We start from the raw sequence: 14,850 nt of genomic DNA, 5'->3' as shown, positions 1-14,850 counted from the left end.
TCAGAAATTCGCCAAACAGAACTGGAAGTCTCAGAGGACTGGCTAGCTCACAAAATTTCTGCTGCTTTGCTAAGGAAAATAGGGCAAATGCACATTTTAATTCTGAGCACTTTGTTGCTTCTGTTTCTGCTCTGTAACTGAGTGAAGTGTGAAGCACGGAGGTATATGAAAATGAAACTGAAGAAGAAAAGGAACTGCTTTTCTAAACATTTTGGCATTTGGCCAGGTCTTTTTGGTGATGTAAATTGGGAAAGCTGTTGGCAAGCTAAGGAGCTGCTTTAGATTACACCCCATGAGAATCTGGCACAGAGCATTTAACAAGTTTTTGGAATTTAGATTTTCAGGAGACACAATATAAGGCTTTTATTTAAATACTCAGGTGCTAATATAACCTGAGCTCTTCTTAGGTGTCTGAAAATATCTCTTTATCAGCAAGCTCAGAGAATTAACACGCAAGCTAGCCAGAGGTCCTCCTGTTATTATAGCATCACTTTTGCATAGTCACACCCATCATAGTTATTCAATGACTGCCCCCATAGCCCCCTTTTAAAGCTAAATTCAGCTATAACTGACTAATTAAGCAACTTTGAGATGTATTTCAGAACCTATTGACTAAAAAGTTATATTCTTTCAAAGCTGAAAGTGTTGCCTTAGGGGAATTAAGTCAGCCCTTTAAATTTTTTAGTAGCGCAGCTTTCTGCTTAATAGGTTTTGAAATACATCTCAAACTCACTTAATTAGCTATAGTGTATTTTAGCCCAGGAACGTGGTTGTCTTTCTCCAGGCATGGACACCAACGAGCAAGGCTTGCTGCAGGCGTGGCCACTTGCACACCAGTGCTGCTGCAGGTGAAGGTGGAGTGTGGGAAGCTGAGTGTCACCCACGGGGACAGGGCGCAGGGCACTGACGTGCTGTGTGAGGCATCTCGTGCAAGGGCTCCTGAGCAGGTGTCTTGTGTCCCCTTGCGTGTCCTGGCTGGCTTGCCATCAGCAATGACGGCAGCCAAGGCAGTGCTGACGAGATCCTGTTGCTGCTGAGGGTGTCGAAGGTAATTTTAGGTTTTGTGGGATATTCTTCCTGAGAAAATGTGCAAGACCTCTGCAGGTCCTGTATGATTTCTGGCAGCCCTGTACAGATGTCTCAAGTATGCTGGGACAGCTTGTGTAGCCAGATACATGTTTAGGCAACCCAATTTTGTGCCTGTACACTCCGCAATTCCTAAATTTAGGATTCTTTTTTATTTGTTTGCTTGGGGTGTTTTTTTGGTTTGGTTTGTTTTGTTTTGTTTTTTTTTTATTTTTATTTTTTTTAATTTAGAGCTGAATCTTCTGTGGTATGCCTGCACTGTGGTGTGCCTACGCACGCTGAGCTTCTTCAGCCATCCCAGCCTGAGGAATGTGCTCCCCCTGTGCCCGGTCTGCATGGTGGGGCAGCATGGAGAGTCCTGTTGCTCCTGGGCTTGTAAATCTTCCCTCCTTCCAGGCAGAAGCAGAGCTGCTCTGCTAGGCTCCTGATCAGTTCTCTCTGTGCTCACTGGCCTGAACCTGTGGTGGTGCTGTCCTTCACCTTTGCAGAGGAGAGCATTTGGACCTATATTAATGAGCTGCATGCTTAATTACCTGTACCTGCTGCTTGAAACATTCTTCTTTTACACTAGAAAGGCAAATTTATATGATTCAGCAGGCATTCTCTGTCACAAAAACTTTGAACAAATGCCTATAGATATCACATTGCCCTTCAAAATCACGTATCACTCTCTCTGCTTTTATCAGCACAGATAATTTGTTAGTATTCACATTAGCCAGACTTCACTGAAGTCTATTATTAGTCCATAACACACTCATTTTCTAATATAGCATATACCAGCTTAACCTGTCTACTAGATTTAAGGGTGCTATTTTTTTCTGAGTCTCGTCTACTGTCTACTGCCTTTTTTTTCTGTGCTGTTTTTACTTTCTAAAACCACACAGAGATGTACTTTGAGAAAGACTTTGACTAATAGCTCTTTGACCTGCTAGGTTGGAAATCTTTTTTACTGATTCTATGCTGCCAGACTGAAACTGTACAAAAATGTACATGAACTCAGATGTTTTCTTCTGAATATTGACATTAAGATTTTTTGAAAAGAATTTTAAATTTACTTTCTGAACCTAGGACTAAAGCAGGAATATAATTGATCTAGGAACTTGCCAGAAATTGTCTCTTCTGTCATTGATTCTTTTATTTTTCCCCCTAAAGTTCTTTATTATATTTTTAAGTGTTTTTGCAGCAAATCTGTTCAAGAATATCAAGATCCTGTGCATCTACTGTGATACAAAGAATACTTCAAGTAAAACAAAAATTATTCTTAACTTCCCTTCAAATTCAATCGAAGCCTGCTGTAAATAATTCCAGATAATTTCAGTACTCAATGGTTTTTGAGCTCTTTAGAATCTGTGCAAAGAGAGGAAGGTAGCTTCCCCCATCCCCATTAATAAGGGAAAATGAGCTTAAAGTAAGATAAATTTCACAAAGTTAGTATTTTGGTTACCCAGAAGTAAACAAATACCAGTCTAATAAGTATAACTGGACCAAAACCAACGTTAACAAAAATTATGTAGCAGTATGCAAACGTTACTCAATTCTGAAAGCTGTAATTGGTCATGATGATGAAGTCTGACAAAAACCCCATTCCTTCTGTAATGAAGACTTGATAGAGGAGTAGGGTGGTGACTGACCCAATGACACTTAGTGAACTGCTGTGCCTGTGCTAGGACATATTTATACCTGAGCAGGCCTGGGGTATTCCCAGTACAGGCTGCATCTGGTCTGGGATATCTACATGTGCTACAGCATTGCTCTCCATAAATCTGACCCCTGAGCAGAGGTGCCTGAATTATGTGCCAAGACTGGTTTTGTTTGACTTTTCTCTGCTTACAGCTTATCCACAAATGGCTTTGAGATTTGTTTAGATTTGTTACTATTTTTGTGGGCATAAATAAACTGTTAATGAAACAATTAGCTGGTATGATAAGGTAATGGAATATATTTATGGCATAGCAATACTCTCTGAACTCCAGGGATATTGTCTCTGCTCCACAACTGGACAGCCTGCAGTTTATGTGCAGTGATCTCTGCCCTGTTCAGGGCATTCAGAAATATTAGTTACTGCTTGGGAACAAACTAATCAGTTACAGTGCTAATAACGTTCTAGATGCTTGTTCTAACCAATACTTGTGAGGTTTTTGTTTTTCATTACTGATCCCACAGCTCTTGGTATTGTGCCAGACTGTGAGGACACCAGTGAGACAAGATGCCAGGCTTGGACTGCATTTTAAAAAGTTTTTTTTCTTTCTCTGTTTTTTTGCAAAAGCCACCAACTTATGAGAAGATAGTAGTCATCATAGAAGCAGAGACAGTAAAGGCAGGAGGTTGGGTGTTCTCTATAGTTCTAGGAAGAAGTAATATCTATGGGTGGAAACCTTTACTCTTTTAAAACATCTGCAAATGGCTAGAAGGTCTTTGTTGTCTTTGGCCAGAGGCTGGTAGTCACAGAGTATTAGGAAGAACTGAATTAACTATTCCAAGTTAAAATATAGTCAACCTTGACCTTTTGCTAATTATTTTTTCTGCAGAAAGTGTATTTTCAACAAGAAATGAGCCTTCTTTATTTGTTTGTTCTTAGAAAACAAGCACCAATAATATTCCATTTTACCAAAATTTCTCCCCTTTGCTTAGGAAAACAACTTTCCATAAATTTTTAATTCCTTTCTTAGTTTATCATGAACAAATGATACCCTTTTCTTACTTGCGCTAATAAGTAGAACTCAGTTCTAGTGAGGAAGAGCAATATTTGTGCTGCAGCAGAGCAAAATTTTAAAGTGATCTAGAAAGTCCAGTAAAATCAAATTGAATCCCTTTTGTTAATGAGTGCTTTGAAATTAGGAGATCAGTTAACAGGTGCTGATAGTTCTGCTGGAATGTTTTGACTGATGATCCTTCCTGGTCTATGCAGAATGTTAGCATACTTCTTTATCTGTTGGCTGCTGAAGTAATGATCCAAAACATGATTTGCATTTTGTAAACATGACTGGGACAGGTTTTTTAAAAAGTTTTACCAAATAGTGTTCAGGGGCACAAAGATATGTTTAGACTGGCTTGATCTTTTCTCACTTCCTTGCAAGCCCAGTGGGAAGCTGGCCTATCAATGCAATCTTTCCTCTCTACATCTTTCTTTGCGGGAACTGTAGGGAGTGGAATTATAACTACCCCACCACAAACAAACTGCTTGCACTGAATTGATGCATGTATACCCAATATTTGGCTTCAACATAACATGAGGGTATGCTGCTTGCTTGCTATTGTTTAGCTTGTTGAGCTAACAGTGTATTTTTTGGGGGGGGTTGGACATAATAACTAAACCACTGCAGCAAAATACAAATGTGGCAAAGCTCACACTACCTTGTTGTGTGATGCCCTGCCTGTTCTTCCCCGTTTGCCAAATTCTCCTGCAGCCCACTAGTGCAGGGGCTCCTCTGGCTCTACCAGCCTCTCCTCTGGTCTCAAGGCTTTTTCCTCAGCAGAACTTCCAGGTCTGGATCATAAACAGTGTGAGTGTTTGACTACTTATGCTTTTAATGACCTTGTTATTATCCTACCGCAAGCCCGATATAAATACACATAATTAATTGTCTTTTAATTTTATATGTCTGAATGATGCATCAGGTTTTCCTTTTCCAGACAAGGGAGAAAGTGTGTACCAATTTTATGAGATAGTACTATATGACTAAAGTAGAAAAAATTTGAAGCTGGGAACCTCTTTGGACTAATTGTAGTGTCCAGCACTTCACGTGCATTCCTGCTGAAATGCAGTCCAGACCATTGGTAACAAAGAGCCTGGGATGGTGACTTGCCAGTGTGATAGAGTGTAAAATAAGTGGACTGTCCCTGTTCTTTCTAATGGACAGATGTTGAGACAAATACCCTGATTATCTCCTCTGGCATCCTCAGCCGAGCCAAAGGGGTGGTGCCTCTCCTGGTGATCTCCCCTTCCCATCTCTGGTCTGATTGCTCCTTTGTAGCATTATGGTCGAGTCCCAGGTTATGAGAAGCCTTTCCTATGTGGGCTTCAGCTCCAGAAATGATTTTGCAGAGGGCCAAAATGTACCACATTGGGATGTTGGATGCACTGAATGCAGTCCTCAGTCAGCATGATGCCCAAGGGTTTGCCTGGTTTTCAATAAAGTTGTGCAGCTTGCTCTTTAGTACTGTGCTGCTTTCAGGCTGGGAGGAGAGGTTTTATGAAGTAGACAACTCAATTATACAGGGAAAGAGATTTTTGTTTGCTCTCGTGTTTTTTTTTTTAGTCCATTTTGCAAAAGGGGTAAGTAAATATCTTATTTGTTTGGAAAGATAATACTCTGGTTAGATAATCTGTTGTTTTGAAGGATCTTGCTTTTATTAAGGAAAACAGCATCTATCTGTGTCTATCCGGCTTAGCTATTTGCAGGACACTTATCTCTGCAGTGTCTGAGAGCCAAGGATGATCATTAAGGGAAATGCTAACATGTTTAAATCCTAAATGAGAGCCACATTACAGGATAAGTTCAATTTCGTGTCATAGTGGGAAAACTAGAGCCTTGCTGAAGATGAGCTTAGTATTGAATACAAGCCGCATTGACTTTGTATGCTGGGCTTTTTTTTCCCTTTTAACTTACTGTTTATTAGAGACTTTAGATCTTGATAGGTTATAAAGCTTGAGGAGGGGGAAAAATGATATAATAAAGCCAAGTAGCATCAGTAGATTGGAGAGCAAGAACCACCTGCCACTCCGTGAGCTGTGGCTGATGAAAGGTACAGAAAGAAATGATTGACACCAGCACACAAACACACGCCCTGACTAGACACAGCAATATAGCTCAATAGCAACTTTATATCCTGTGATGAGATGAAAGAATACTGGCTTTAAAAGTAAAACACTTTGTAACATCAACTCCCCATATATTGGAGTGCGTCCCTGAGGAGCAGCAGTGTGCCCCGTGCCCCTCCTTTGCTCCTGCTCACGACAGATCCCGCTCCACAAGCAGCAGGCAGGTTCAAACAAGGTCAGAGTGTCTGGCTTCTTGGCAGGAGCTGTCCTTTCTGCAAACTTAATAAATGGAGTCCAGGTGCAGGAGATATTCTTTGCAAATATATTCTCCAATGCGCCTATAATGTTTTCCATTGCCAGGGCTGGATCTCCCAGGTTGTATTAGTCCCCTGCTGATCAGAAAAGGGTTTGACAATGACCAGTTGCCAAGAGAAGGAACTTAATCAAATTAGAATGCATAAAATTTCTGAAAAACATACCAAGAATTCGGAGCTGCATGCAGCTGCCTAGAGCAGAGGTCTTGAGCACCCTGCCCATAGGCTGGAGTTTTATTTCTCTGTGGGCCATATGGCACATGAAGCCTGGAAACATGCTTACTTTAGTAATAAAATGCTGCTCACCCACCTGGCTACAAAGCTAACCTTTAAAAGCAAGATAAGCATAACAGACAAAGAGTTCTCTTCCTTTTGTGAAATGAGACCTCTGGGAAAAATGAATTCCTTCCGCCTTTTCTCCTCCTTTGCACTGCACTACAGTGGGACGTTCACTCTGAAGCCTAGTAATGATACTAATCCCTGCACAGAAATCTCTGTCAAAGTGACCAGGTTTTGTCAAATGAACTAGGAAACAAGAAAGAAATATAAGGCTGGAAGAGACTTTCTAAATCAACAAATGCAGTTACATACTGTCACTGGTAATAATGTTACTATAATATGAAAAGTCAAGCCTAGTTTGAGAAAAAAATGAAGATGCTGAAGGAAGACATGGGAAGGAAATTCAGAAGCAAGAGAGTTAGGGCTGGAAGAAAAATGCAAGCAAGGGAAAGGGAAGGGGAAGAAAAATGTAAAAGGATACCAAAACAGTGGGAGGAGGTAAGGGGGTACCAAAAAAAAAAAAAGGGAAAAAGTTACCAAAATACTTCAGAGGCATATTTTTCTGCTGTACAAGTACAGCATAAGTACAACTTGAATAGCTGTTGACAGCTCTGAGCCTTGTTATTGCATATGAGACACATGCCAGTTCTGATTATAGTGTAACTTCCTCTGTAATATCACTGCTGTTGTGTAGCAGGTAACAAATTTGTATTTGGTGGTGTTTGTGTCCTGAGAGCACCTGAGTTTTACCTGGGGAGTCGCAAAAATGTAGCATTTTATCTTTAGTTTTACTGAAAGCAATCTTTGCCTGTACAATTGGCGACACAAAGAGTGATTTGCACAGTTAGTGCTACACGTGCAGGCTGTGTCTAGTTGTGGATCACAGGTCCACAAGAGACATTACTTCTCTTCCCGACTGGATGAATCACTCCACTAGTTAGTGTGAGTCAAGTAACATTATTTGTTACTCCATCTCTCCTCTGTTCAGTCAAAGACACGACACCCCACCATGGGATTCAGATGTCTACCCCACTCTATATTCAATTGAGACATTTGCAAGATGCAATTTAATTGGATTTTCATACTGGTTGCAGCTTAAATCAAACTTCATTATTGGCTCACTCAAATGGCAAATACAGGGAAAGTTGTGAGTGACTTTGGATGGGATAAATGAACCTAATAAATTAGTCATCCAGCTGTGTTTTGAAAACAATTTTTTTTTTTTCTGGAGTGTTTACTTTCAACTTGCCAAGCAATGTCTCAGCTTTCTATGGTTGTGCAGCAATTTTGAGCAGAGCCTGGCAGCAATGCCTAACTCACCGTTAGCTTTGTCCTGTGCAGAGTTTCTGTTAAGCTGGCCCCAGACTGCAAGCTGACTTTCCTTTGCAAATTGGTCAGGACTTAAAACTGTCTCCTGTCACTGCCCCTCATTTCACATTAACCTTAACTGATGCCCAGAAGGACCTAACTGCAGGGCACTAGAAACAAATGTACCAGAAATCCATCCTTCCACAGTTTTACCACCAGGCATTAGATATATCAGAGATCATTCTATTTAATTTATGAGGTGTGAGAATCAAATAACCTATATAAAAATTTATGTTGTGTCTCTAGATGTCCAATCGAGATTGAAATATGTCTGGTTAACTTCCAAATAAATTGACTCCTCTAGAGTTTTCACTGAATTTTTCTCTCAGGCTAGAGTATGATTGAGTTTTATAGGTTTAATGTTGTGAAGTAGCACCTTAGAGAGAGTAGAGTTGAGACATTTGCCCAACCATAGGCATATGCTATTGTTTCAGTACCCATGAGGGGGACTCACTTTAGAGGGAGTTTATGACTCTGCTTTGTCTGTAATTGCTGATTAAAATAGTACCATAGCAATATTTAAAAAGAATCAAGCCCTACTCAGGGATAGAGCCAGTGTTGTGGGAAATACTTCTGGATGAATCCATGCTTCCCAGCCAGCAGAAATTCAGCCATCATGTTCAGATTAACTGGGATTGGAGAAAAGGAAAGGTGTGAGTCACATTCTCCTGTGGAGGGGGTGGGGGGTGTGAATGTGGGATGCTGAGACCTGTGAATCCATTTGGCCAAAGACCTTCTTCTCAAAAACATAAGCCAAACATCTATGAAAGCAAATTCAGGCACCTTCCTGAGTGTGCCCTTCATGTATCCCTCACAAAGCTGCTGGGATACATGCTGAGGAATTTTGGTGGAATCTATGGGTCTTTCCTTGTGGCTGGTGTTGGTGCATCAGACTGTCATTCCTCTCACCTGCAGTGCAGATGGTGGAGCTGAACATGGGATATCTTTGTCCATCCTGGAGATGCAGGCGTACGAATAGTTCTACTGGATATACAGGTATGTTCCCCCTTTGGTGCCTGTCTGTTTGTTGATGCTATATCACCATGCCTTGAAATGTAGGTGGTAGCTGTAGTTAAGGGTGTGCCATAGTTTAACCCCAGCCAGCCACAAATGCCAGGCTGACACAGGCACTTGCTCACTCCCCCACCAGAGAATCAAAAGACTAAAGGCCGGAAAACTTGTGGGTTCTGATAAAGACAGTTTCACAGGTAAAGTAAAAGCTGTGCATGTAAGCAAAGCAAAATAAGGGTCAGTCAACTATAGCAAAGCAGGGCTCCAGCATGTGCAATGATTATTTGGAAGACAAGTGCTGTAAATCCAAACATCCCCTCCCCTTTCTCCTTTTTCCCCTAGCTTTACATGGTGAGCATGATGTCATGTGATGTGGAATATCCCTTTGGTTGGTTGGTGTCAGCTGTCCAGGTTGTGTCTTCTCTCAGCCTCCCACACACCTCCAGCCCCCTTGCCAACGTGTCTGTATGAAAAGCAGAAAAGGCCTTGGCTCTGTGCAAACCCTGCTCAGCAATAACAAAAACATCTCTGTGTTATCAACGCTCTGCTCAGCACAAATGTAAAACACAGCCCCACACTAGGTACTGTGATGAAAATTAACTCTGCCCTAGCCCAAACCAGCACAGGGTGGAAAGCTGTATTTTGCCTTGATGCACATATAATATAGTTGAGCTGAGTATGATATGTGTGAGAGAAAATCCAACACTAGCAATGTTCTGGTAGCAGTGGGGAGAGGACTTGTGTTGGTCAGGGGACAGCCTCAGCAAAGGGATTAGTTGTGTATGATTACATGAGAGATTGAGCAGATATTAAGCAGAAGTCTGTTGCAAATTTTTCATTAGCACTGAGCCTAAACCCTGCATTTTTAACACTCTTTATCCATTTCTAAGAAATATTTTGAGTAATGTTAATCCCACCTTATGAACCAGAGAAGTAATTTGTGCAAAGACTGCACATAAGACTGTTTTTTCTTCTGGAAATAGAAAAAGCAAGATTGGAGAATGGACACAAGATATGTGGTCTCACAAACCATTATTTTTTACCCTGAAATCTTTCCTTTACTTTAGTAAATCTGTGGCGGGAGTTGTATTTTACCTTGCTGTGTAGGGGAGCAGCTTTGCCTTACTTTACATGTTGTGTAACATTTCAGGCTTTGACTTGATGATTGTAATGAATTTTGTAGGGTAGGCAAAACAGCAAAACAGAAACATCTGAATCTCTGTTCTTTTTGTGAAAACTTATAGCTGCCACAATGATTAAACTTTCTTGGGTCTGCTAAATCCTGTGGGAGTTCTTTAAAATTATAGCAGATTTCATTGATTGTACGTAGCAAATATGACCTATGATTCCACCTATGTTTTCCTTTAGTTTAATTCCTGCCCTTCTGCTTTGCTCCTTTCATAAGCTCTTTTTTAACTTCGTCCTGTCCTTGATTTTTTCCCAGAACAATCTAGCTCTCTTGGGCTTAGTCTTCATTAAAAAGGAAAAAAAAAAAAAAGTTATCTAACATGTCTTACCTAACAGCCCCGTTTTTTCCAGTAAAGGTGAGAAAGGTGGTTTTCTTTTCAGGCCTGCCAATTCTTGTCTTTTCTTCTGAGATTGCTTGCCAGCGTGGAGATGGCTTTGTGTTGTGAATTCCTCTTTCACAGTTCTGCTCCAAACTGGGTTACAACCATCATGTTGTGCCGAGGTTACCACGCAGGTATCCATTCAGGATGATTTCCAATGAGAACCAGCAATGTTTTTTCCTTTGCAGTGCTAATAACAGTTATTGTTGGATTCTTCCTGTCCTGGGTGACTTTACATAAGTGATTGTGTATGTGTGTGAGATAGCAAAGGAGGGGAAAAAGCAGATGGAAGAGTAGTAATAACTGGGGAGTGGATGAGTCCGCAGCACATGGGCAAAGGAAATGCTGGGAGAAATAATTAGTGCTGTAATCTGATTTGCTAATAATCCATTTATAAAACAGTTATGATATATACTTGTAGGAATGTGACTGATCATAAGGACAAATGGTATTACTTCCTCCCCTCCCACTCTGTATTAAAGAACCTTAATTACTTGATGGCTCAAGACTTTGTGGGTGACTCATGCTACAAAGAGTCAGATGCTCACAGTGCATAATGGAGCTCTTGAAAAGCTTTCATAATGATGGCGGGCTTTGCACTACCTCCCTCCCATACATCCCTCTCTGCCAAAGAGTTATTAGGTAATTTAAAATAATTAAAAAGGAAATAATTAAAAGATTTTACACACACAGAAATAGCACTTGCAGCTAATTATGTAAGTCTATCACTTCTAACAGTGGAACACAGTTACTATTATCAGAGAATTGCGTTTGAATTGTGACGGATAATCCCTCGGTCCCATGTTGTACTCTTGCAAGTGGGAACTGGTTGTCTAGGTTTTTACAGAATGAAAGAGGTGTATGGAGCCTGTGGTCTAGCCACAGCTCTGCCATGAGAGGCTTCTGCTCAGCTTTGTTCCCTGCAGATTTTTACCTAATTAAAACATAGCAGGGAACACAAACTCCTTCATCTAATCTTAATGTGTTTGCACAGGATGTTCTGCTAAACGCGCAGGAGCTCCTGAATGTCTGCAACTCCTTGTAGGCCTGGGGTGCCAGAGTAACTTCCCGACAAGGAGACTATGGGCGTGGGTCATGTTAACTGAAGTAAATGACAAAATTATCCTACAGTCTTGCTGTCAGTAGCATGGACACCATCTCTATGAATATGGTGATAGGAGTATGAGGTAATAATTCATTTCATCAGTCAGCAACATAGAACTTTCACATGGATAATGGCAGCTGCATAATGGTGAAAAAATTACATTGTAATTTACTGCAGTAAGCTAATATCCTAACTAAATAAAGCCTTTGGCATTTTAGGCATTCAGAATCTAATTATTCCGAAAGAAATTTAGCCAAAGAAAGTGAGACAAAACTCCTTCCACCTTTGAAAAATATCTGTAATAAATCATGGCTGCTCATCAGACTGCCCCTAACACTGGACAGTCAATAATCCAACCATTGAACAGTGATAATCCAAAGGCTATGGCCAAACTGTGAAACAGCAGCAGAAAGTAACAGTGACTGTTGGATTTTAGGATTGCTGGACTTTTTCTTTTTTTCCTCTTTTTCTTTTTTCTTTTTTTTTTTTTTTAAGAAAGCTATTGGCGATATTATCTTACTATTTGTTTCATCTTACATGTAGAGGTGTTTGGGTCCTCTGAAGCGGTGTTCAAAGTAGAAAGTTAATTTAGCCACTCCAAAACAGGCTCCAGTTGAGTTTGTATCTCTTTGTCCTCTGCTTGTAGATGAAACTTAGGGAAAGGAAACCAGCTTTTGTGAGTACCTGCATCGTTTGCATCTTTGGTTGTAATATGGGCTAACAGCAATTTCCTGACATATGAAATGCTTTTTGAGTTATGAATAGATTTTGCTTTTTAAAAGCTAAGGATTATAATCATCTTGCAGTACTTTAGGAGTGGTGTAAGACAGGTTGTATTAAATACCATCATTAATGATCTAAAAGAAAAAAGTGAGAAGAATATGATTACAAAATTCAGAGGATATTGAATTAGGAGGTCTAGAGAGAAAATGAGATAATAAAAAAAGAGAACTAAAAAGATTATAAAGGTAGGCGGGCATTTTTATAGAAACTAAGATTCAGCCCAGAAAACTGCAGGGCAATAAATCTGAGGGAAAATAATCAGAAACACCTATCTCCAAGAAGAAGAATAGGCCTGGGAAGCATTAATTCTGAAAGAAGTAAGATGATAATGGTTAGCCAACCAAGCTTGAATTTGCCATATCATAAAGCTGCAAAATGTCCAAATATAGTTTTAAGTCACAAATGCCAAACTATCATGTCACAAGACTCATAATCTTTTTGCAAACAGTTTATTACCATAAAATGCAGAACAGCTCAAGCAGTTTTCAGCTCTGAGTGGTGAGTTTTGATCTATTTAGTCACTGTGCAGTGTCCTCACTAAAACTAATACCTGCTTGAAATTTTTGGAGATATTTGCTTAGAACTGGTGAGGTGCTGTTTTGTTCATGCTGCTGTGTGTGTCGCACAGAACCACTGTGGTCTTCAGTTGCTGTCCACTCAGGTGTGGGAAACAATGTTGGTAGCAACCCTCACACACTTTCTTTTGCACATCCTCTTAAGTGAAAGGTTTGCATGTGTGGGTGGAAGTTGAAGAGGAAAATACTTAATATTATTTTACTGAAATGTGCTGGGAGCTGATACTGGCAATGGGTGGGTTGGAAACCTACCCTTTCCAAGGAATGGTCAGTGGGGAAAAAGTGGTATGATTCATGGTGACTTAAATTAAGAAATTTCAGCCTGCAATTGAGATGTGCTCAGAGCACACAGGCAGGCTATTACTACACCTTGTCTGAGCAGTAAAAACTCATATATTTATATAGTTGATGACTTTTGCATTGCCCTCATCATGCCCTCAGTTCCTTGGCCCTGGACCAGCAGGTCTCTGTGCTATTTCCACTGAGCCACAGGCAAGCAAATCTTGTTCCAAAAAGTGACATGATCTGTTACATATCCTGGGCTGAGACTGCTGGGCATTTTGCAGAAGAATAACAACCTATTGAAGCTGCTGCAGTAGGCAGTGACCAGCCAGCACAGTGAGCAGAGGACAGTTTTGATATGTTTCCAGGAATGAATATTGCCAAAGAGGAGCTCTGTGGGTCAGCTGAGGAATTCCGTTGCTAAAATTGGTTCCCACAGCATTTTTTTAACTACTGAAATTTTCAGACCAAGGGAGATTATATTTACAGTCTCCCCATTAAATCATCATAAACTTCTAATGCTGGGAATATGACCCGTTCAAAAAACCAAATGTAAATAGCAAAAGTTTGTAGAGGTTATTGAAGCTGCTGTCAGTGTGAATCATACTGTCTTACCCAAGAAATAAGCTGCTGGGTTTAATAAGGCAGAAGTTGTGAAAATGAATATCGTCTCCAAATAAAGCAAAACTAACATTTTACTGTCTTCTGATGGTTGAAAATTTATGGTGGCAGCTAAGATATGAATGAAAGTTAAATAGTCCTATTAATTTGATTACTTGTTTCCAGAGCCATCAGACATGTGGAAAGTAATATCATGTGGGAAATGGTGTAAGATTTACACTCGCCTGAGAGAAATCACTGCTCCGTCTATCAGATTTGATAGGTGTCAGAGGGCCCTTTGAAAATGAATAATAAGGGAACCGAATAATAAGAAAGATACATAGCTGTTTAAAACTTTTAAACATTTGGATGAATTCTTGAACTAATTAAAACAAAAGTTTAAATGGAAGTTTTTACATATATCTGGAATATGGTAGAACTGCTCAGCAGAGTGCGTGAATTATCTTATGCTCACTGGCATTTGTGATGGTGGTTTTTGAGGTGCAAAAGATTTTATGGCCTTTAAAATTAGAGAAAATTTGGGTTGAGTTAGTGCTTGTATCCTTTTATGCATTCACAGTACAGGAGAACTCAACCATATCAGGGTGCTGCTGTTGAAGCCTTTGCACAGACCTGAGCCATATTGTGTATACAACAATCCCCACAAACAACGTCCCTTCAATCTATTTTATGTTAATATTTGCTAACCTATTAAATGTAACAAAGTCATCTTGTCCAGAGCAGCAATGGAGCCTTACTGCTGTAGCAGTCATCACAAGCCCAGGCTGTTGAAGGGGCTGTTTCTTGCCTTGTGAATGCCAATGGCAGAACTCTTCCGTAACTTCATTGGGAGTGGTGTTAAACCCTAGAAGAGACTTACACAAAAAATAACTGACCTGAACTGGTGAACGGATAGATGTCATGTTTCATCTTTTCTGTTGAGGGGAGTCCTTTGCCAGACCAGCCCAGGGAAGTTCGGTTGTGGAAGTTAACAGAGTGATGTGGAACAAAGCACTGTTCAGAGCCTGCATTTCCCATGAAACAGCAGCAGTTGCTGTACAGCCTGGCACAGAATAGGGCTGGATTAATCTCTTATTCTTCATTTGAAAGGCTCTGT

At 40.3% G+C, this 14,850-nt stretch overlaps 2 long non-coding RNA genes across 2 annotated transcripts in view; one reads left to right on the top strand and one right to left on the bottom strand.

The window, feature by feature from the left end:
• Positions 1 to 8,805, top strand: part of LOC134416714 (uncharacterized) — a 102,208-nt gene extending 93,403 nt beyond the window's left edge. Inside the window, exon 3 of the long non-coding RNA XR_010027342.1 lies at positions 8,725 to 8,805. This is a non-coding gene — a long non-coding RNA (uncharacterized LOC134416714). The remainder of the gene's footprint in view (positions 1 to 8,724) is intronic.
• Positions 1 to 10,676, bottom strand: part of LOC134416713 (uncharacterized) — a 33,473-nt gene extending 22,797 nt beyond the window's left edge. The window contains exon 1 of the long non-coding RNA XR_010027341.1: positions 10,338 to 10,676. This is a non-coding gene — a long non-coding RNA (uncharacterized LOC134416713). The remainder of the gene's footprint in view (positions 1 to 10,337) is intronic.
• Positions 10,677 to 14,850: the final 4,174 nt, after the last annotated feature.

This window comes from Melospiza melodia, chromosome 3 (assembly GCF_035770615.1).
Source record: "Melospiza melodia melodia isolate bMelMel2 chromosome 3, bMelMel2.pri, whole genome shotgun sequence".
Classification (NCBI taxonomy): domain Eukaryota; kingdom Metazoa; phylum Chordata; class Aves; order Passeriformes; family Passerellidae; genus Melospiza; species Melospiza melodia.
Note: the sequence above shows the minus strand (reverse complement) of the source record. Positions and strands in the feature narration are given on the sequence as shown.